The 25,233-nt window shown below is 37.6% G+C and overlaps 1 non-coding gene across 1 annotated transcript; it reads right to left on the bottom strand.

Moving 5' to 3' along the window:
* Positions 1 to 202: 202 nt before the first annotated feature.
* LOC141688372 (small nucleolar RNA R71) lies at positions 203 to 309 on the bottom strand. Its single transcript, XR_012561817.1, has one exon. It is a non-coding gene; the product is annotated as a small nucleolar RNA R71 (small nucleolar RNA).
* Between the last annotated feature and the right edge of the window lie 24,924 nt (positions 310 to 25,233).

Here is a 25,233-nt window from a genome sequence, read left to right as displayed (position 1 = left end):
CATCAGGGATTTCATCGAGATCTGCAACACTTTCAAGTTCAATAATGTAACTGAAGATGCTATCAAAGTGCGACTCTTCCCATTCTCTCTGAGGGACAAAGCTAAGTGTTGGTTATATTCTCTACCAGCAGGGTCTATCACCACTTGGGAAGATCTTGCTCAAAAGTTTCTCACTAAATTCTTCCCTATGGCGAAGACTGCTGCAATCAGGAATGCTCTTACTCAGTTTGCTCAGCAAACTGAAGAATCTCTGTGTGAGGCTTGAGATCGATATAAGGAGATGCTAAGGAAGTGCCCACACCATGGCATGCCTGATTGGATGAATATTAACTGTTTTTACAATAGATTAGGTGCTACTTCTAGACCCATGCTCGATGCAGCATCAGGAGGAGCCTTGTGGGCTAAAAGCTACGATGAAGCTTATGAACTTATTGAACTAATGGCTGCTAATGAGTACCAGAATCCTTCCCAGAGACTGACTCAGGTAAAGGTAGCAGGAATTCTGGAGTTGGATGCAACAACTGCTATAGCTGCCCAACTTAAGGCTTTGACGATGAAGGTGGACACTTTGGCTAATCATGGGGTTAATCAAATCGTTAGTGTCTGTGAGCTTTGTGTTGGTGCCCATGAGACTGATCAGTGCGCAATTTCTAGTGAATCAACTCAGTTCGTGAGCAACTTTCAGCGTTCGCAGCAACCTGTGCCAGTCACTTATCATCCCAACAACCGCAATCATCCTAATTTCAGTTGGAGCAACGCTCAAAATGCGGTTCAACAGCCTTATCAGCAGTATCCAGCTAAGTAGTACAACCCTCGTGGTTTTCAGCAACCGCAATATGCACCAAGGCAACAACTCCAGCTGCAACAAGCCAATGAAAAATCTGAATTAGAGGAGTTGAAGCTTATGTGCAAGAGTCAAGCTATTTCTATCAAGACCTTGGAAAATCAAATTGGGCAAATTTCTAATGCCTTGCTAAATTGTCAGCCTGGTACACTACTTAGTGACACTGAAGTTCCAGGAAAGAGAGAAGCTAAGGAGCAGGTAAAGGCAATCGCCTTGAGGTCTGGAAAGGTTGCGAATCTCGAACAAACTCAAGTGTTGACTGAAGAAGCTGAGGCTGAGAAAGAAGTAGAGAAGCAGGAAGTAGAAGTGGAACAAGGAAGACTACTGTTGAGCACACTCCTCCTGAGGGTAATATAGGGGAGAAACATATATATCCTCTACCGCCGTTTCCTATGCGGCTGCAGAAGAAAAAGCTGGACAAGCAATTTGAGAAGTTTCTGGAGGTGTTCAAGAAACTTCATATCAACATACCTCTCGCTGAGGCTCTTGAGCAGATGCCTAGTTATGCAAATTTCATGAAAGGTATTCTCTCTCGGAAGGTGAAGCTAGATGATTTTGAGATTGTCGCTCTCAGGGAGGAATGCATTGTTGTGCTGCAACAGAAGTTTTCTCCGTAGCTTAAAGATCCAGGAAGCTTCACTATTTCGTGTACTATCGGAAAAGTGTCTTTTGACAGATGCTTATGTGATTTGGGAGCTAGCATCAATCTGATGCCTTTGTCAAATCTTCAAGCAGTTGGACTTACCTGATCCAAAACCGACTTATATGACCTTGCAGTTGGTCGACCGTTCTATTACATATCTGTGAGGTACTGTGGAGGATGTCTTTGTCAAGGTTGATAAACTCATCTTCCCTTCTGATTTCGTAATTCTTGATTTCGAGGAGGATAAGAAGATTCCCATAATCTTGGGAAGACCTTTTTTGGCGACTGGTCGAACCTTGATAGATGTGCAGAAGGGTGAGCTCACAATGCGAGTGATGGATCAGGATGTAACTTTTAATGTGTTCAATGCTATGAAATTTCCTACGGAAAATGAGGAGTGCTTAAAAGTGGAGTTGGTCGATTCTGTGGTTACTTCATAAATTGATCAATTGCTAAGGTCTGATGCCTTAGAAAAAGCCTTGTTGGGAAATTCAGATAATGAAGATGATGAAGGTGAAGAACAATTATAATATTTGAATGCTTCTCCCTGGAAGAGGAAGATTGATATGCCTTTTGAATCTCTTGGAATGAAGGAATTGAACAAAGCTCCTAAACGCCTCAAGCCATCTATTGAGGAAGCTCTCACTCTTGAGCTTAAGCCTTTACCTGAGCATTTGAGGTATGCGTTTTTAGGTGATGCATCTACTTTGCCTGTTATTATTGCATTTGACCTTTCAGGTAAGGACGAGGAAAAGCTCCCGAGGATTCTGAGAGAGTTCAAATCGACAATTGGCTGGACTATAGCAGATATCAAGGGAATCAAACCTTCTTATTTCATGCATAAAATTCTGCTAGAGGAAGGTAGAAAGCCTACGGTCGAGCAGCAAAGATGATTTAATCCAATCATGAAGGAAGTAGTGAAGAAGGAAATTCTTAAGTGGCTAGATGCAGGGATCATCTATCCTATTTTTGACAGTTCATGGGTAAGCCCGGTTCAATATGTGCCAAATAAAGGTGGAATTACTGTGGTAGCAAATAAAAAAAATGAGCTTATTCCTACAAGAACAGTCACGGGGTGGAGAGTTTGCTTGGAATACCAAAAGCTGAACAAGGCCACTAGGAAGGATCATTTTCCTTTGCCCTTCATTGACCAGATGTTTGACAGATTGACTGGTCATGAGTACTACTGTCTTCTTGACGGCTATTCGGGTTACAATCATATTTTTATCGCTCCCGAAGATTAGGAGAAGACTACATTCACTTATCCATTTGGTACTTTCGCCTTCAGACGAGTTTCTTTTGGTATGTGTGGTGCACCAGCCACATTTCAGATATGTATGATGGCCATCTTTTTGGATATGATTGGTCAGAATGTGGAGGTGTTCATGGATGACTTCTCTGTATTCAGCGATTCTTTTGATGAATGCTTGCAAAATCTTGGACACGTTCTCAAGAGGTGTGTTGAGACTAATCCGGTTCTCAATTGGGAAAAAATGTCACTTTATGGTGCGTCAGGGCATTATTCTCGGGCACAAAGTTTCTAGTAAGGGTCTTGAGGTGGACAAAGCCAAGGTGGGGGTCATTGAGAATCTCCCTCCACCTATTTCAGTTTAGGGAATTCGCAGTTTTCTTGGTCATGCGGGTTTCTATAGGCGTTTCATCAAAGACTTCTCTAAGATTTCAAAGCCATTGTGCAGTTTGCTAGAGAATGATATCCCTTTCAAGTTTGATGACGAGTGCCTTGCAGCTTTTGAAACATTGAAGAAGAGTTTAATCAAGGCATATGTCATAACTGCACCTGATTGGAATGAACCTTTTGAGATGATGTGTGATGCAAGTGACTATGCAGTTGGAGCAATTCTTGGGCAGAGGAAGAACAACATATTTTATATGTTCTACTATGCTAGCAAGACTCTAAATGGTACTCAACTGAATTAAACTACTACAGAGAAAGAACTTTTGGCTATTGTATATGGTTTTGAGAAATTTCGATCTTATTTACTTGGGACTAAGGTGACAGTTTTCACTGATCACGCTGCAATTCATTATCTCGTCTCAAAGAAGGACTCGAAGCCTAGATTGATTAGATGGGTTCTTTTGCTTCAAGAATTTGAACTACAGATCAAGGACATAAATGGGACTGAAAATCAAGTCGTTGATCATCTCTCACGTTTATAGAAGCCTAATGCTACTTTATTGGATAAGACATTGATAAATGAGTCTTTTCCCGACGAGCGGTTGTTTGGAGTGCAAGAAGAAGAACCTTGGTTTGCAGACATTGTGAACTACCTTGTGAGTAATATCATGCCTCCCGACTTATCTTATGCTCAAAGGAAGAAGTTTCTCCATGAGGTGAAGTGGTATATGTGGTATGAGCCATTTCTTTTTCGACAAGGAGCTAACCAAATCATCAGGTGATGTATTCCTTATAGCGAAACGGGGGGGGGGGGGGGATCTTCCGAGATTGCCACTCAACGGCTTATGGAGGACATTATGGTAGAGAAAAGACAGTAGCTCGTATTCTTCAAGCAGGTTTCTTTTGGCCGACCTTGTTTAAAGATGCTCACCAGTTCATTTTGAAACATGATCGATGTCAACGTGTGGGTAATATGTCTAAGAGGGATGAGATGCCACAATCCGGACATTTCACCATTATAACATAAAAAAGAAAAATTTACATCTCCATGATAATTGCATACTAGAAATAATAATTCACTACAACAATTAATAGATGTTTCAAAAGTTAAGACTAATCATCTTCAAGTTCTCATCATTGTTGAATCATTTGCCTTCATTCTTTGTAATTTCTTCATTATCGTTATTGAATAATTTGCCTACAATCTTTGTGATTTTTCCATTTTCGTCTTTGCTTGTTTCATTTCCTTGGTCTCGAGTGAATAAAATCTACATAAGAATGTTGGGTTCCGAGGCATAAAACGCAGCGGATAAACGTAAATAAAACAAACTTTTCGAAACCCAAAAACTGGATCCATGTATAATTGTGGGCAGATTATGGAGATAACGAATCATACCTTTCAAGAGCCTGACTTTCACGAACTCAACGGAGATCCTAGCTATCACGCTTTGTGTCTACCTCTCGTAGAAACACCTCTATGGTATCCACACGAGCACTTCCAAGAACGTCTCACGAACTTGACTACGGAAGGATATACTAGCCTCCTTCTTGACGATCCGAAATTGCCTCTGCCTCTCTTTGCTGCTAGGGTTTTTCTTCAAAAACGTACCAGCCTCTTTAACCTATCATTATGTATTTATAATGGCTGATTAAAAAGGCCCATAACAGCAAAGCCCAACCCTAGTAGGTATAGGATTAAATAATAAAAACGAATTTCTATTATTTAATTAATAACTAATTCATACTTAATTATTATGGGCAAAAACATTCCTTTTAATTCGAATTTATATTATCTCAATTAAGTCTTACTTAATTATAATAAAATTCGAATAATCATCAATTAATTTAAATCCATAATTTAAATTAACTATTCCATTAAGTGCTCTATTTGTGCGACCCTATAGGCTATTATTTAATTGGCAATAATTTTATTTTCTAATAAAATTATAAACAATGAGCGGTATCTAGTAATACATCATTGTTACCCAATTAAACAATAATTAAATCGTGATTAGATAAAACCTTTCGTGATTAATGCTTTTCATGTTATATAATCCCTTTAACCATACATATTATAGATTAAACTTGAGGCATGTATTTAGTCATCCTCTTCAACATTTAATCCGGGTTTACTTGATCCATGAGTAGACTATCAAGACAAATCATTATTTGAGCATGACCATGCTTTTATAATCTCACTCAATCAAGAGGCCAATAATATCTCTCCTAATTATAGGAGGGTTAAATCCTTTTTCTATCATTCATATTTCTCATACGACTCATGATATACCCGATGTCCACTTTTATCATCACCCGATCAAAAGTAACTTTTAATGTAGTCAAAGTATATTAATCCTCGTATAGAAATATAATGATTTCAAGTCAAAGGATCGTTACACCATTATCACTGTGAGTCTTTCTTATGACTTTATTAAACATGAAGAATCTCACTATGGGTCTGTCCAGTACCATGTACTCTCACATGTACCTATGTATTGACTTTAGTATCCCCATACTTATAACCAATGAGATGTGGTTATCTTGTCAAACAACATACTAGTCTATCTATGTATTATTATTGTCCTATATAATAATACTCGACTAGGGACCTTTAAGAATATGATACATTATATAATCTCAAGTTCAAGTCATGTACTTAAACTATACAATGTGTATCATGATTCTAAGGACATTTATTATGCTAACAAAATATCGCAGTAATTAAGGTCATAATAAATACATTTATTGAATGATCAACTAACATAAAGATTTAAAAGACTAATGTATTGCCTCTAGGGCACCTACACTAACAATCTCCCACTTGCACTAGAGCCAATCACCCATATATCTAATACCCATGGAACTAGTGTGACCACCGTGCTTCTGCTGCGACAAGCCTTTGGTCAGTGGGTCTGCAATGTTATCATTTGTGTGCACTTTACATATGTGTATATCACCCCTTTCATTAATCTCTCGAATAAGGTGAAATATCCAGAGTATATGTTTAGCCCGGGAGTGTGATCTAGGTTCTTTAGCCTGTGCAATGGCTCCATTATTATCGCAGTATAGATCAATGGGATCTGCGATCGATGGAACCACTCCCAAATCAGAAATGAACTTTCGAATCCAAACGGCCTCCTTAGCTGCTTCACAAGCTGCAATGTACTCAGCCTCCATTGTAGAATCAACTACTGTTTCTTGCTTTAAACTCTTCCAGCTTACAGCACCTCCATTTAGACAAAACACAAAACCAGACTGTGATACAGTATCATCTATGTCTGTTTGGAAACTTGCATCGGTGTAACCTTTTACAACGAGTTTCTCTTCTCCTCCATACACCAAGAATGAATCTTTAGTTCTTTTCAGGTACTTAAGAATATTCTTGACTGCCGTCCAGTGACCTTCACCCGGATTAGATTGGTATCTGCTCGTCATGCTCAAAACATACGAGACATCTGGGCGAGTACATACCATTGCATACATGATAGATCCAATTGCTGAAGCATATGGAACTTTATTCATGTGGTCCTTCTCATCCAATGATTTCGGACACTGGTCCTTAGAGATCGTTATCCCTTGAGACACGGGGACATATCCCCTTTTTGTATTTTACATTCCAAAATGATGCAAAACCTTATCAATGTATGTGCTCTAACTTAGACCGATCATCCTTCTAGATCTTTCTCTATAGATCCTCATTCCTAAAATGTAGGATGCCTCTCCTAAGTCTTTCATGGAGAAATTTCTCCCTAACCAAGTCTTAACAGCCTTTAGAGAAGGTATGTCATTCCCCATTAGTAGTATATCATCAACATATAGTACTATGAATGCCACATAGCTCCCACTCACCTTCTTGTAAACACACGGTTCATCTTCGTTTTGAACAAAGCCATACTCTGTGACTATTTCATCAAAACGGATATTCCATCTCCTAGAGGATTGATTCAATCCATAAATGGATCGCCGCAATTTACATACCTTGCCAGCATTCCTTGGATCGACAAAACCCTCAGGTTGTGTCATGTACACAGCCTCTTCAAGGCTTCCATTAAGGAAGGCTGTTTTGACATCCATTTGCCAAATTTCATAATCATGGAATGCTGCAATGGCAAGTAAAATCCTTATAGACTTGGCCATAGCCACTGGTGAGAAAGTTTTATCATAGTCAATACCATGAATTTGTTTGAAACCTTTTGCAACCAGCCTAGCTTTATAGGTCTGAATATTTCCATCCATGCCCTTTTTCTTCTTAAAAACCCATTTGCACCCTATGGGTTTTACCCCTTCAAGTGGATCAACCAAAGTCCATACTTGGTTTTCGTACATGGAATCTATCTCGGATTTCATGGCTTCAAGCCATCTCTTAGAGTCTGGACTGTTCATAGCATCTTGGTATGTGAGAGGCTCATCTTCATCTATGAGCATCAAATCACCACACTGAGTCATGAGAAATCCATATCTCTCTGGCTCATGGTGAATTCTACCAGATCTACAAACAACCTGTGTTTGTTGAGCATTATTATTATTCTGCTCTTGTTCCACTTCAGGTTCAATGCTATTTTGTGGTTCTCGATCTTCATCGAGATCTATAGTTCTCCCACTGTTTTTTTTGGAAACAAAATCTTTTTTCATGAAGACAACATCTCGAGCAATAAACACTTTCTACTCAGAAGGACTATAAAAATAATACGCCTTTGTTTCATTAGGGTATCCCACAAAAATGCACTCTTCGGATTTAGGTCCAAGCTTATCAGATTCTTGACGTTTCACAAACGCCTTACATCCCCAAACTTTCATAAAGTTCATGCCTGACCGTTTCTCCTTCCATATCTCATATGGAGTCTTTTGAACCTTCTTAGTAGGAACACGGTTAAGTGTGAAAGCTGCTATTTCTAGAGCGTAACCCGAGAAACTAATTGGAAGATCTGCATGACTCATCATCGATCGCACCATGTCCAACAAGGTGCGATTTCTCCTCTCTGAAACTCCATTCCATTGAGGTGTTCCTGGCGGAGTGAGTTGTGATACAATACCACACTCTTTTGAATACTCTCTAAATTCGATGCTTAAGTATTCACCCCCACGATCGGATCGTAAGATCTTAATACTTGCATCTCCGTCAATTTGCTTCTCTACTTCAACCTTGTATTCTTTAAATTTTTCAAAAAAATCGGATTTGTTCTTCATAAGTTATACATATCCATATCTACTGAAATCATCAGTAAATGTTATGAAGTAGTAGTAGCCTCCTTTAGCCATTACACGTATTGGGCCACATACATCACTATGTATTAGCTCCAGACGTTTAGTGGCCCTTTGACCCTTACCAGTGAAAGGGGCTTTAGTCATCTTTCCAAGCAAACAAGATTCGCATTCTTAGTATGATTCAAAATCAAACTTATCCAAGTATCCCTCCTTATGTAATTTGGATATGCGTTTCTCATTTATGTGGCCTAGACGACAATGCCAGAGGTATGTTTGACTTGAGTCATTCATTTTAAGTCGGTTTTTTCTATATTACAGATAGTATTATCTAAATCAAGAACATATAAACCATTAAATAAACGCGCAACACCATAGGTTAAATCATTCAAAGAAAAAGAGCAAATGTTGTTCTTTATTGTAAACGAAAAACCTTTCTTGTCCAAACAAGAAACAGAAATAATGTTTCTGTGAATCGCATACACGTAAAAACAGTCTTCTAGTTCTAAAACAAGCCCAGAGGGCATAGATAAATAATAAGTCCCTACAGCTAAAGCAGCAACTTTTGCTCCATTGCCTACTCTTAGGTCCACTTCTCCCTTAGCCAAAGTTCTACTTCTCTGCAGGCCCTGCACATTTATACAAATGTGAGAAGCACATCCAGTATCAAATACCCAAGATGTAGAAATAGACAAATTGACTTCTATAACATAAATACTTGATCCAGAAATCTAAACTGCTTTCTTTTTCTTCAAATCCTCCAAGTAAATTGGACAGTTTCTCTTCCAGTGACCATCTTTCTTAAAGCAATGACATTCACCCTTGGCCACACCACCTTTAGGCTTTAAAGCCTGTTTGGGACCTGCCTTTGGCTTGGGTGTAGAATCAGATCCAATCTTCTTCTTACCCTTCCACTTGCCCTTCCCTTTGGCCTTACCTTTATTTACCATCAGTATGGGAGCAGGTTCAGCTGTCTTCATGTTGGTCTCATATGTTCTCAACATATGCAACAATTCAGCAGGTGTTTTGTCAAATTCATTCATATTGTAGTTCACAACAAACTGAGTGAATTTGTTGTTCAAAGAATTCATGATTAGGTCAATACCAGTTTCCGGACCAATCGGGAAACCCAAAGTTTCAAGGTACTCAATATAACCAATCATCTTCAGAACATGTGGGCCAACTGGTTCACTTGCCCCTTGTTTGCAATTAAAAAGTGACTTACTTGTGTTGAACCTTTCTTGACGAGTTTGGCTTGCAAACATGCTTTGCAAGTGCTCATTGATAGTATATGCATCCATATGTGCATGCTGTCTTTGAAGCTCAGCACTCATAGTTGCCAACATAAGACATGTAACATCATTTGCATCATTTTCATCCCTTGTGCGTGCTGCTCGTTCATCAGCAGTAGCACCCTCAGGAAGGGGGCCTGGAGGAGGAATATCAATGACATGAAGCTTGCGCTCCAGCCTGAGGACAATCCTCAAATTCCTCTGCCAGTCTAGGAAGTTGTTTCCTCCTGTCACCTTGTCCTTCTCAAGGACTGAACGTACGAATAGTGTGTTTGTGTTGTTTGCCATTACTCAGTATCTACAATAATAAAAGCGCAAAATAAACATTAGATTGTCTGAGTTAAAATTTTATGTTCATATGATTATGATATATTCATAATATATCTCCCACTATTTTTATCAAATTAATAGCCCTAACTATTAATTCGGAAAGTATATCCCATAAATCTTTCTAGTGAGCCAAGATCCATATTTCGTCATGTCCTAAGTCAACCACTGGTATCCTTAAAACATGATTATTTAGGTAGACAACAGTTGTCAATTATATCATATACAATTCTTGGATAATTTTGTGAACAACAATTGATCTTATCTATCTAATAGATTTTTAACCAAACTCTATGCTTCTAAGTTCATAATAGTTGAATATAACCGTTTATATTCACCTTATTATGATGAATCAGTTAAGTTAGACCCAATGATACAACGTCCGAATATAACCGTTTATATTCGTCGCATTTCACCACTATAGATAGGAGTCCCCTGACACTGACAGCCCTTCCCCTTATCGATCTAGGATTCAATGAGTGTTCATTCATTGGAAAGCATCTGATTAAAACTTAATATTTTTACTTGGGGATTTTTAATTTAGAACGATCATGATCCCATCATAAAGAGATTCCCAATTTTTTCCTTGAATAAAATACTTCAAACAATACTCGTCAATGGTTTAATTTCTAGGTAGTGGAGGAGTCACATCGGTCTCACTTAAAACCCACAGCCTTACAAGTTCTATGAACCCGTTGTTGACAAAATCGCCCCATGTCAGAAATAAAGAAAATTCGTATTTTATTCCGTGTTTCATAAATACGAGAATCTCATGATCGTTTGTTAATTTTAAATCTTGAGTCATTACAGATTTTATCTTGTTTAGAGGCATGACATGGGGGATGTATCTAATACATACATGCATCATTAATCTAATTAAAACATGCATTTTCTACTCTACACATACTATTTATACATCATATGAAAAATGCGTAAAGTAAACGTGCAATAGTTATGGCCCAATCCTATGTGATCTTTTCAGGCTAATGAAAAGATCAAGGTCAATCTATGGTGTAAAAATAACTATTACATATGTCTTCTCTATTGCTTCCATTGTCTCCTTGGCCTCCATAGGATGCCTCCTTGTTCCCTTGTCCTTCTTGGATGTTACATTAAGAATTATACTAATGAACTTACAAAAGAACTCGAGTTACATTCGAGATAAAACAACTACAAATAGAAAACGACATGCAAGTCGTATTTATTACAAACCAAAAGAATAAACCATTACAACTAAGGTCTTAAGGCCATAAATATGCACCATGCTTAAGTAACCATTAAAGAACATGATAGATCATATAAAGATGACATACTATTTATCACTTATCATGATCCAATCAAGAATAATAAATAAGTAAAGCATATGTCATAAGCACAAATTAAAACGAAACCCTAAACACGGGTTCGGGGGGGCAGCGAGCCCCCCGATGGCGGAAATTTTTGCAAAATCAAGTATCAGAATACTAGCAAAACATGTATCAGAATACTATTCCAGAAGCATGTATCAATATACACACGATCCATATCCCAGTTACCAAAAACATGTATCAGTATACATATTTTAAGAGATCGCATACATATGAGTTATGGCAGATCTTAAACATGCTAGTATCATCATATAGATCATTAACAGATTCATCATATCATTCATATAAATAACTGTTATCATGGTAGACTCATATAACATAACTGTTATCATGGCAGACTCATCACACATGCATACTTGTAAAAATACAGTAAACACGTAACCAAATCAGCCCCCCCTTATACACGTAGCTCTGATACCATTGTTGGGTTCCGAGGCATAAAACGCAACGGATAAATGTAAATAAAACAAAATTTTCGAAACTCAAAAATAGGATCCATGTATAATTGTGGGCAGATTATGGAGATAACGAATCATACCTTTCAAGAGCCTGACTTTCACGAACTCAACGGAGATCCTAGCTATCACGCTTTGTGTCTACCTCTCGGAGAAACACCTCTATGGTATCCACACGAGCACTTCCAAGAACGTCTCACGAACTTGACTACGGAATGGATGTACTAGCCTCCTTCTTGACGATCCGAAATTGCCTCTGCCTCTCTTTGCTGCTAGGGTTTTTCTTCAAAAACGTACCAGCCTCTTTAACCTATCATTATGTATTTATAATGGCTGATTAAAAAGGCCCATAACAGCAAAGCCCAACCCTAGTAGGTATTGGATTAAATAATAAAAACGAATTTCTATTATTTAATTAATAACTAAGTCATACTTAATTATTATGGGCAAAAACATTCCTTTTAATTCGAATTTATATTATCTCAATTAAGTCTTATTTAATTATAATAAAATTCGAATAATCATCAATTAATTTACATCCATAATTTAAATTAACTATTCCATTAAGTGCTCTATTTGTGCGACCCTATAGGCTATTATTTAATTGGTAATAATTTTATTCTCTAATAAAATTATAAACAATGAGCGGTATCTAGTAATACATCATTGTTACCCAATTAAACAATAATTAAATCGTGATTAGATAAAACCTTTCATGATTAATGCTTTTCGTGTAATATAATCCCTTTAACCATACATATTATAGATTAAACTCGAGGCATATATTTAGTCATCCTCTTCAACATTTAATCCGGGTTTACTTGATCCATGAGTAGACTATCAAGACAAATCATTATTTGAGCATGGCCATGCTTTTATAATCTCACTCAATCAAGAGGCCAATAATATCTCTCCTAATTATAGGAGGGTTAAATCCTTTATCTATCATTCATATTTCTCATACGACTCATGATATACCCGATGTCCACTTTTATCATCACCCGATCAAAAGTAACTTTTAATGCAGTCAAAATATATTAATCCTCGTATAGAAATATAATGATTTCAAGTCAAAGGATCGTTACACCATTATCACTGTGAGTCTTTCTTATGACTTTATTAAACATGAAGAATCACACTGTGGGTCTGTCCAGTACCATGTACTCTCACATGTACCTATGTATTGACTTTAGTATCCCCATACTTATAACCAATGAGATGTGGTTATCTTGTCAAACAACATACTAGTCTATCTATGTATTATTATTGTCTGTTATTCCCAGTGGACTAACAATGAGATTTACAGAAGGGGGGTTGAATGTAAATCTCAAAACTTTTTCAAGTTTTGAGCAGTTTCTAAGGCTAAGTGTTTTAGTGAGCAAATGTGTGTGAATTGCTTGAAGCTAATACAGACAGATATATATTCAAACACAAATGTAAAGAACACAAAGAACTTAAAAACTTTTCTGGTGGATTTGTTGTTCCACCAGAGATGTGTTATTTCAGAAAATCCGTGATTCAAAGAATTAAATCACAGCTGCTTCCTAGTACAAACTAGATGATTTTCTCTCTGGATTTTTCTAAACAGCTCTGGAAAATTCACTTCTAATTACTAGCTGCTACTTGGTTTATATATCACCAAGTTTACAAGTGAAGACAAAACTGTAAAATACAATTAAAAGGCTCTTCACATGTTTCTTCTTCATTTCTCTATCCAATGCAATTTAGGTTTAGCTGTTAATCTTTGAATACTCCCTTGTTTGCACCAGAATGGAAATGCTGCATTTTCTTGATTCCTCCTAGAGGCTGCCACATTCCAGTTTGTCTCTGTCAACCCATGTGCCTCTGTCAACTTATGAATTGGCACTATCAACTGCTATTGAACTAAGCATCCGTTGAAGCTTTCATCCGTTGATGCCTTATCCGTTGAGGCTTTATCCGTTGAAGCTTTATCCGTTGATGCATTAGCATTTGAAGTCTTATTCGTTGAAGCACTTATCCGTTGATGGATATTATCCGTTGAAGCTTGAGAGACATCCGTTGAAGCTTTGTTTCTTATCCGTTGAAGGTCTTCAATATCAGTTGATACTTCTTCACTTATACAAAATTACAAGGCATGAAATATTTACAATTAGCCCTCCTATTTGCATATCCACTAGTAGTCAACATGACTGATAATTTCCTACAACATCTAAGAATTACAACTTGAATCCAGAGAATGAAATGTGCTACAATACTAAACTTATTGCTAAGTAAAACTACTCCTTCAACGGATAGCCAAGATGGTCTTATCCGTTGAGGCTACAAACACTAGATTTCTACTTAAGTGTTTTCTTTAACTTATCATCAAACTAATACACATATTCCTAACAATCTCCCCTATTTATGTCTACTAGAATTGTAGGCATAAATTTAGGTTTAGCTTGATGATAACAAAACACTTGACAAACATATTAACTGTAATAAAGCAGAAATTCAAAAGTGCTGCAAAAATGTGTATGCTGAGATGGAATTGAAGAGTTACATTGTTTCCAAGGGTGCTCCTTTAGTCTGAGCAGATTAATTTCTTTTCCTTTGATCCCTTGTTTTCTTTCCTAGCCTCCTGTCATTCTCCTCTATTTGAAGTTAAAGTTGTCTGTAGAACTCAGCTTCATCTTCTTCATTGATGTCCAACTTAGATTGCATATCCTTGAGAGTTTCATTACTGGAAATCTTGAGTTGATCTTCAAGTATGAAAAATCTTCTGACTCCTTTATTGTCTCTGAACTCCATCAACCAATGAGGTTATTTGTGAACTGTAATTCCTCTTTCTTGAATGAGTAATGTTCTAGGTAAGGCATTGGGCTCCCACCAAGTCTTCCTTATGTTGGCAATCTTGTTGAGAATCTTAGTCTTGGTAGTCCTGGTAAAGCCAGAATCCCTTTTTATGGCTGAGTAGACTCTAACCAAGGTTATGTCACAAATGTGAACATAATCATCCTTAGAGGCTTGTGGCTTAGGCTTAGGCTTCTGAGTGAATTTGATTGAGGTTAGAGGAGGTGTTGATTTGATTTTCCTTTTCTGTTTCTTTGAGGGTGGAGAAGTGGTTAAGAAGGTGGGAAATTTGATGGTGTCCCAATCAAATTGGTTCCTCCTTAGAAGTGATTGTTTCACCATGGATGTTTATGAAGGGGTCAGGCACAATGGGTTCAGGAATATAAGGTAGTGGTTTGGATTTTGATTGAGTTTCTTCAGTCTCATCTACCATCTTTCTTTTTGCATTGGCCTTCTTTCTGTTCCCTTTCTGCCATTCCTCTCTTTCCTTAATTTTTTCTCCCACATCATCACTAAACATGTCCCCCATACCTACATCTTCAGTCTTGTCTTCAATTTCTTTCTTTTCTTCAACTTGACTTGACTTTAGCTGTCTTTCAAGCTTTGCTTGTACTCTTTTGTCAGCCTTTAGCTTTTTGGCTTCTTCCTTCAACCTCTGGCTTCTTCCCTCTTGGCTATTGCGAATTTGGTATGTCCTTGCATCATACAAATGCTCTTTCCCTCTCTAAATATAATAGCCATGTTCATCCTTTCAACCACATCCATGGTCTCTTTGTGCTTTATGATACTTCCACCCAAAACCTTGTCTTCATCAGGCTTTGGAAGAGGAAAATCCACTTCTTTCATCTGAGCAAGGCTTAGAGGATTCTTTGTAGAGTCCTTATTGGATATGTTGTTGGGCTTGAGAACCATAGGTTTCATATTCTTGGCAGAAGTTTCTCCAACCTTATTCCTCCTTACTGGCTTGAGCTCCATAATAATTGATTCCACCTTTGTGCTATGCTTCACAGATTGTGATTTAGAAGCTGTAGAACCAAAAATTTGTTGCACCTTTTCATCAATTTTCCTCCTTTGCTCTTTGACTTGCAATTCAGCTGCTGCTATCTGGATTAGATCAATTCCATCAAGCTTTCCTTTGATTTGAATAGGTGGAGAAGTGGTGATGGCAGGAATAGCACTTTAGATATTTGAACAGTTGTTGATGGCTCTCCTTCCCCTTCCTTTTTATTCTCCCCCTTTTTGTTATCATCAAGGGTAGGGGTCAAGCCTTGTGCTTTTGCCAGCTGCATTAGTAGATTTGTCTGAGTTTGTTGATTCTGAAGAATGGTGACCATAGAGTCTTCAATGATTTGAACTCTATTTTCCAACCTGGCCAGCCTCTTGTCAGCATCAGATTCTCTCCTCAATCTCACTAACAAATCTTGCATAGTACCATAAGGCATGACTGAATCCAACTTCTCAGCATTGTAGGATTTCAGATCAGCAATATCCTGTTTGAGTTCATCCACACTTAGATTCTGTCTGATATGCTGCAACTGCAAGAGATGCAGAGAGTCTAGATGAGCTTGAAGAATTGCCTTTATATCAGCATCTGTAGTCTCCTGAAGGGCCTTCTGTATAGTCATTACTTGCTTGACCAAAGCTACACCAAACTATCCTGGTGTAGATTCTTTTGCCCATGCCCAGTCAGGTAGATTTGGAACAGAACTTGGGCCTGTTGTTTCCCCTAAGTTCATGCTCTCATCCAAAGAATTAGAGTCACCATCATTAGAATTTACTCCAAATTCTTCAGATGGCTCACCAGCTTGAGAAGGCAGCCTATTAACAGCAGCTTTGTCTCTTAGGAGAAATTCTGAAGTGTGTACAATGTTCAAAGTCTGCTCTGCCTCCACATTGCCCTGAGCAGCCAACAATTGATAGGCTGGAATATGGTGAGTAAAAGTGTCAGCATCCAAGGAAATGTTATCAATTACAGCTTTGTAATGTTGCTGAAATTGTCTTTCCTTTTCTGCATCATCCACAATCATTGACTCACTTGCAATGGCTGGATCCACCCTTATAGCTTATGTACCTGCCTTTCTCTCATTTTCTCTATTTTCTTGCATCAGGGGCTCCCCCTGGCTCACACACACCCTCACACCCTCACCCTCACCTTCTAAGGTGGCACTCCCCTCACTTACTTTTGCCATGCTGGAAGAAATAGCATGCATATGTTGACTCTCAACCTCTCCTTTTTCCTGGGAGCTGTTGGGAACCACGGACTTAGGGTGTTACTACGTTTTACGATAAAGATTACGAAAAGAGGATTACCTTGTTAATGGTTGATTCCACACTCTTCTATTGTATTCCCAAATTCCCTTGAGCGAAGTGTGGCCTCCGTCTTCTCAAGTTATCCTCTCTTCTTGCTCCTTGGTGGCTACAATATGTTTTCACACAATTGCCAAGCAAGAAGAGAATAAGAATATATATAGGCTACAATAGGGACCATGGATAATTAGGTTGGGCCTTCTAATTACATCTTGAGCCTAGCCCAATATAATTAAATATTAATTCAATCCACTAAAGAATTAATATTTGCACTACCTTTCCTAATACCGTAATTTAATTAATTCGGTTCCAATATTATTTTCTTATTAAATTCCCCATGTTTAAAATATTATATGTCCATTAATTAAATAAATTACTGATAATTTATTTAATTAATATATTTTATCCTTGATCATCCACTCAACCTTTATTTAATTATGCCAGAATAAATTCCACCTGCAGGGTTTCACATAATTAAATCTTTTTGAGCTTTCAAGGGGACATCATTAACCAGAATATTATCAGGACATGGATTCCTTCAATAAATAATATCCACCATGTATATAATTCCATCAACCAAAATATAATAATATAATTCAAAAGAATTATTTCATATATAAATCAAAGCATATAAATAATATACACGTGTCAATTACTATTTCCGGATTAAGAACCTAAGCATTAATAATAACATAGAATCTTAGTTCTCCTTCTTAATCAGTATTAAGGGAACAATTCTAAATTTGATCCTGTTCAATATACACAAAGTATACTAGTATTATTTATTAGTCAATATAAACTAATCTAAATAATACTACAGCCATACCAGTGGATTGTCCAACACCACTTGTGCTGTGAACCTTATTATATTATATAACCGTATTTAACAATCTAATATTCTGTATCCTATTTGATACTAGATTGTTCACAATATATAATATTAGACAACATGTAAACATTCAAATGATTCTCAAATAAACTGGCCAGAAATAAATGTACATACTTCAAATAAATATTTTCAGTATACACTAACAATCTCCCACTTATACTCAAAATATTCTATGTGTACATCAGTGTTTATTTAATCCACTATTACATAAAAATCTATGTGTCCATCCATTTGACTCCTATCGCTTCCACATGCTTGTCAAAAACCTTGGTTGGCAAGCTCTTTGTGAAAGGATCTGCTCGGTTGTCTTCTGATGATATGTGAGCCACAACTATATCCCCTCGCTTTACGATTCCTCGTATGAGATGATACTTACGTTCAATATGTTTAGCTGCTTTGTGGTCTCGCGGTTCCTTTGAATTTGCCACAGCACCAGTGTTATCACAATACACCCTCAAGCTCCTAGGCAAATTAGGTACCACATCTAAGTCCAAAAGGAAGTTCCTGAACCATACAGCCTCCTTGGCAGCCTCAGAGGCCGCCACGTACTCGGCCTCCATGGTGGAGTCTGCAATGTATTTCTACTTTACACTCCTCCATATAACGGATCCACCTCCCAAAGTAAAAACATATCCCGAGGTTGATTTCCTCTTATCCCTATCTGATTGGAAATCTGAATCAGTATATCCCAAAGGAAATAGATCTGAGGCCTTGTAAATTAACATATACTCCTTAGTCCTTCTCAGGTACTTGAGTATAGTTTTTACTGCACTCCAATGTTTCTGACCTGGGTTCAACTGATATCTACTAACCATGCCTACAGTAAAGCAGATGTCAGGCCTCGTACATAAAATAGCATACATTAAGCTTCCACATGCTGAAGCATAAGGAACTGCTTTCATGCTCTCTATATCCTTAGGTGTCGAAGGACACTGCTTCTTAGATAGAGCAACTCCATGCTTAAAAGGTAAAAAACCTTTCTTGGAGTTCTGCATGTTAAAACGAGCTAATACTTCATCAATGTAGGGCTCTTGAGATAAAACCAACATCCTTTTCTTGCGATCCCTTATAACTTTGATCCCAAGGATGTATGCCGCTTCACCTAAGTCCTTCATGTCAAATTGTTTGAACAACCATGCCTTTACTGATGACAACATCTCAACATTGTTTCCAATGAGTAAAATATCATCTACATATAGTACTAGAAAAACCACTGCATTACCTTCACTTCTCTTATACACGCACGATTCGCTTGGACTTTGATCAAATCCATATGACTGGACTGCCTGATCAAAACGAATATTCCAGTCTCTAAAAGCTTGTTTAAGTCCATAAATAGACCTCTTAAGCTTACATACCAGATGCTCTTGGCCTTCCTTAATGAATCCTTTTGGTTGCTGTCTTGACATCCATTTGCCAAATCTCATAATCGAGATGAGCTGCTATAGATAAAAGAATACAGATTGACTTAAGCATGACTACCGTTGAAAAGGTTTCCTCATAATCGATACCTTATTTCTGAGTATACCCTTTCGCAACAAGTCTTGCTTTCCAGGATTTCACCTTTTTATCTAATCCCCTCTTTTTCTTGTAGAACCACTTACATCCAATAGGTTTTATACCTTTGGGTGGTTCCACGAGCTCCCAGACCTGATTAGAATACATTGATTATATCTCAGATTCCATCGCCTTTTGCCAAAGATCTGCATCTTTGTCTTGTACTGCCTCTTCGTATGTACGGGGATCATCATCATGTTCACCAGGGACCAAGTCTGAAGACTCTCCCAAAAATATGAATCTATCAGGCTGTTGAACAACCCTCCCACTACGATGAGGCACTGGTGCGGTATTAGTGACAGGTTGTACATTATGTTATGGTTGTTCTACTTGTACTACAGCTTCATGAGTATTATTTGTCCCTCCCACTAGTTCCTCTAAAATGACACTACTCATGGGTTTGTGATTCATTATATAGTCCTCCTCCAAGAATCTTGCATTGGTGCTAACAATGACATCCCGATTCTTCGGACTATAAAATAAATATCCTTTCGTTCCCATGGGGTAGCCTACAAACAACCTTACTTCTATACGAGATTCTAACTTAGTCGCGTTCTTGTTCAGCACATGTGCTGGACAACCCCATATTCGAATATGTCTTAGACTCGGTTTATCCCCGGTCCACAATTCTAAGGGGGTTTTAGGAACCGACTTAGAAGGTACTAAGTTCAGAAGATAAGCTGCTGTCTCTAAGGCATGTCCCCAAAATGACTTGGGTAAATCCGAATAACTCATCATCGATCTAACACTCTCTAAAAGAGTCTGGTTCCTTCTCTCTGCTACACCGTTCTGCTGGGGTGTGCCTGGTGCAGTTAACTGGGATTCTATCCCATTTTCTGATAAATATTCCCTAAATTCTCCAAGCAAGTATTCGCCACCACGATCTGATCGTAGTGACTTGATACTTTTATTAAGCCGCTTCTCCGTTTTAGCTTTGTACTCTTTGAACTTATCAAAGCACTCAGACTTACGGTGCAACAAATAAACGTACCCATATCTAGAATAATCATCAATGAAAGTGACGAAATATTCATAACCACCTCTTGCTTGGATATTCATGGGTCCACATAAATTAGAGTGAACCAATTCTAACAGTTGTTTGGCTCTATTCCCTTTTGCCTTGAAAGGCCTATTAGTCATTTTACCTTCCAAGCAGGATTTACAAACTGGAAATGGCTCCACTGCCAATGAGCTTAAAGGCCCATCTACTACCAGTCTTTGAATCCTCCTCAAGTTAATATGACCTAATCTCAAGTGCCAAAGATATGTTTGGTTCAAACTAGAAGGTTCCTTTCTTTTAGTAGACATAGAAGATGTGTTGTTCAATTCCCTAAATTGCAATTGCAGTGCAGGTTGACTAGGATTAATTATATACAAATTGTCTTGCAATGTACCAGAACATATAATTCGTTTATTCATCATAATAGAAACATTACGATCCAAACAAACATTATAACCATCCAAAGCAAGTTTAGAAACCGAAATTAAATTCCTTCTAAAAGAAGGTACATAAAGACAATTGTTCAAAACCAAAATCCTATCAGAACCAAAAGATAAATGAATAACTCCTACTGCAACTACTGCTACTTTCGTAGCATCTCCCATTAACACGTATATCTCACCATCTCTAAGCATTCTGGATAGTTGGAACCCCTGCATAGAATTACAAACATGATCAGTGGCTCATGTATCTACACACCAAGTGCTCGTAGATATAGCCGCTATAAATGTTTCTGTAACTAGAGAAAGAGACATACCAGTATTGTTTGTCTTCTTAGAAAGAGGACAATCCTGTTTCCAGTGACCTGACTGTTTGCATCAGAAGCACTTTCCCTTAGGCTTTTTCACACCACCCTGAACTCCCACTGCCTTCACAGCTTTCTGTGTCTGATCCTTTTTCTTCTTCTTAATACCTTTCGGCTTAGAGGAAGAACCTTTCTCAGCCACATTCACTTGAACACTCTGCCGAAATAATCCTTCAGCTGCCTGAAGTTCTGTCAGCAGTTCCGCGAGACTATACTGCCTCTTGTTCATGTTGTAATTCAAGCGGAACTGCTCGAAACTCTTGGACAAGCTCATAAGGATAATGTCAATCTGGATTTCCCCGTCAAGTTCAGCACCAAGGATCTCTATCTCATTCAGATGAGACATCATCTTGAGAACATGATCCCTTACAGGTGTGCCTTCAGCCATCTGAGTGTTCATTAAAGCCTTCATGGCTACTTGCCTAGCAGCCCTATTCTGATCTCCAAAAAGTTCCTTGAGATTAAAGAGCATATCCGAAGCAGTGGCCATAGACTGATGCTGATGCTGCAAAACACCCGACATTGCTGCCAGAATGTAACATCGCGACATTTCATCAGCCTTAATCCACCGTTTATAATACTCTTTCTCATCTTTAGGAGCATCAACAACAGGCTGTTCAGGCTTGGGTTCATAAGTGCAAAACTTGTACTCTTCAGCAGTCAACACAATGTCCAAATTTCATTTCCATTTAATATAGTTAGGTCCGGTAAGTTTGTTATCCTTAAGTATGGTGAATAGTGGATTAAAACCCATTTTATCCTGAGAATCATGCATAAAAACATCACATAAATAAGGGTGCATTAATTATTAAGATCTATTGATTCCTCTAACAAATATTAAAATTTAATGCACTAACATATAAACACCATAAGCTTCTGGTACGCCACGATGTGTGACATGTATACCACCTAATTTTGTTTAAATGTTACTTCGGTCCTATTACTAAACAATATGCCACGTTGGGGTGGACTATATTATTTTTCATAGCTAAGTGTATACCATCATCAAATCTTAAATTATTTGAAATCTATGGAACTTGGTACGCCACGATGGGTGGCGTGTATACCTTCCAATTATTCGTAATTTTGCCTTGAATAGAATACTTCAATTCAATATTCATCAATGGTTTGATTTCTAGGTAGTGGAGGAGTCACATCGGTCTCGCTTAAAACCCACAGCCTTACAAGTTCGATGAACCCGTTTTTGACAAAATCGCCCCAAATCAGAAATAAAGAAAATTCGTATTTATTCCTTTCAAAATTTATTAATTTAAGAAGTTTGTTCTAGTAATTTCTATAATATTCTAGACACCATAAATTATATGCCACGATGGATGACGTATATATAATTTATATTCTTCTTTATGTTAAATTACCTACAACCAATAATGGAGACCATGAGATTTAATTTCATATTAATTCCCTCTCCCACTTAGAATTTTTTTTATTAAAATTGAGAAATTTTAAAATTAAATGGGGCCCTATGTTGTTATAATTATGTCTAATCATGCATTCAAAATACACACATAATTTTAGCAACATATAACATTTAATTAAAGCAATAAATAAAATTTATGTCCATGTCATCCTAATTAAGTTAAACATGCAATTTTAAAAGAATTACACACATAATTAACGACACACATAATCAATAAATTAAAGCAATAATTAAAATTTAATGGAAAAAATTAAAATAAATTTTCCACTATTATGGCCCTTGAAAAAAAAATCCAGCTCTCAAAAAAGAATCTGCCCCAAGCGCCCCGACACCCCCAGCAGCCCCAGCAGTCCCAGCAGCACCAGCAGTCCCAGCTGCCGCGGCAGCCCCAGCAGCCCCAGCTGCCGCAGCGGCCCCAGCAACCCTAGCTGCCGCAGCGGCCGCAGCGGGCGCGCGCCTGTTGCTTTTCTGTGAGTTTTGTTTTGATTTTGTTCGATCCAAACATCAACAGCAGCCCCTTGTAATCGCACAGCGGAACAAAAAACTACCGGAATTGATTTCCGATCGCACATAACTATTACAAAATACCCGGAACAATTACAAAAAAAATAGATCTAATACAAAACTAATTTTATAAAATCTATTCTAATACGATCAACCCTCGTGTAAATTACAACCACGATTAAACCACGTGGAAACCAAAACAAAAATTAACCACGATTAAACCACGTGGGATCCAAACACATAATTAAAATATACATGGCCATAATAGTGGATTAACAACCTACATCAAAACCAATACAAGCAAAACACTATATACACGCATATATAATTACGACATGGACATTATATCATAAAACGTAGAACCCATTACCAGGCTCTGATACCAATTGTTGGGAACCACGGACTTAGGGTATTACTACGTTTTACGATAAAGATTACGAAAAGAGGATTACCTTGTTAATGGTTGATTCCACGCTCTTCTATTGTATTCTCAAATTCCCTTGAGCGAAGTGTGGCCTCCGTCTTCTCAAGTTATCCTCTTTTCTTGCTCCTTGGTGGCTACAATATGTTTTCACACAATTGCCAAGCAAGAAGAGAAAAAGAATATATATAGGCTATAATAGGGACCGGATAATTAGGTTGGGCCTTCTAATTACATCTTGAGTCTAGCCCAATGTAATTAAATATTAATTCAATCCACTAAAGAATTAATATTTGCACTACCTTTCCTAATACCGTAATTTAATTAATTCGGTTCCAATATTATTTGCTTATCAAATTCCCCATATTTAAAATATCATATGTCCATTAATTAAATAAATTACTGATAATTTATTTAATTAATATCTTTTATCCTTGATCATCCACTCAACCTTTATTTAATTATGCCAGAATAAATTCCTACCTGGCAGGGTTTCACATAATTAAATCATTTTTGAGCTTTTCAAGGGGACATCATTAACCCGAATATTATCAGGACATGGATTCCTTCAATAAATAATATCCACCATGTATATAATTCCATCACCCAAACTATAATGATATAATTCAAAAGAATTATTTCATATATAAATCAAAGCGTGTAAATAATATACACGTGTCAATTACTATTTCCGGATTAAGAACCTAAGCATTAATAATAACATAGAATCTTAGTTCTCCTTCTTAATCAGTATTAAGGGAACAATTCTAAATTTGATCATGTTCAATATACACAAAGTATACTAGTATTATTTATTAGTCAATATAAACTAATCTAAATAACACTACAGCCATACCAGTGGATTGTCCAACACCACCTGTGCTGTGAACCTTATTATATTATATAACCGTATTTAACAATCTAATATTCTGTATCCCATTTGATACTAGATTGTTCATAATATATAATATTAGACAACATGTAAACATTCAAATGATTCTCAAATAAACTGGCCAGAAATAAATGTAAATACTTCAAATAAATATTTTCAGTATACACTAACAGGATCAGCCTTCAAGGGCTTAGGCCAAGGAATATCTCGATCTTTCTCGATCTCCATCAAGATCTGGCTTCTAGGAGCATTCAGCTTAGCGTATTCAGTGAACTTTTGCCCAGGCCCTCCCTTCTTGGGGGCTGAATCAGGGTTTTGCTCCGTTCTAGGATACTTGTCCTTAGCGATATACTCCAGATCAGTTTTCCGCTTCTTGCCTCCAGTGGGCTCATTACTCGGTACGGTCTTCCTCATGCTCTCTTCCACCTTGATGTACTTCCCTGCCCTATCCTGGAGCTGCAACATACTTTCAGGGGGGCGTTTGGCTAAGGACATCTTGAAAAACTCATCCCTAGTTCCTTGTTGTAGTGCTATCATGACTACCTTATCATCAAGGTCTGGGACTTTTAAAGCCTCCTTTGTGAAACAATTCAGGTAGTCTCTCAAGAATTCCTTTGTTCCCTGCACAATGCTCATAAGATATGCTGAACTTTTCTCATGTACCCTCCCGCTGATGAATTGCTTAATAAAAGCCTGACTTAATTCTCCGAATGACCCAATAGAGTTCGGGGGTAAATGACTATACCACCTTTGAGCCATACCCGACAGGGTTTGAGGAAAGGCCCGACACTTAATAGCATCATTCATGGGCTGCAACAACAGTGCATTAGAGAATGTCCT

This window comes from Apium graveolens, chromosome 9 (genome assembly GCF_009905375.1).
Source record: "Apium graveolens cultivar Ventura chromosome 9, ASM990537v1, whole genome shotgun sequence".
Classification (NCBI taxonomy): domain Eukaryota; kingdom Viridiplantae; phylum Streptophyta; class Magnoliopsida; order Apiales; family Apiaceae; genus Apium; species Apium graveolens.
This window is presented reverse-complemented; position numbering and strand designations above follow the sequence as displayed.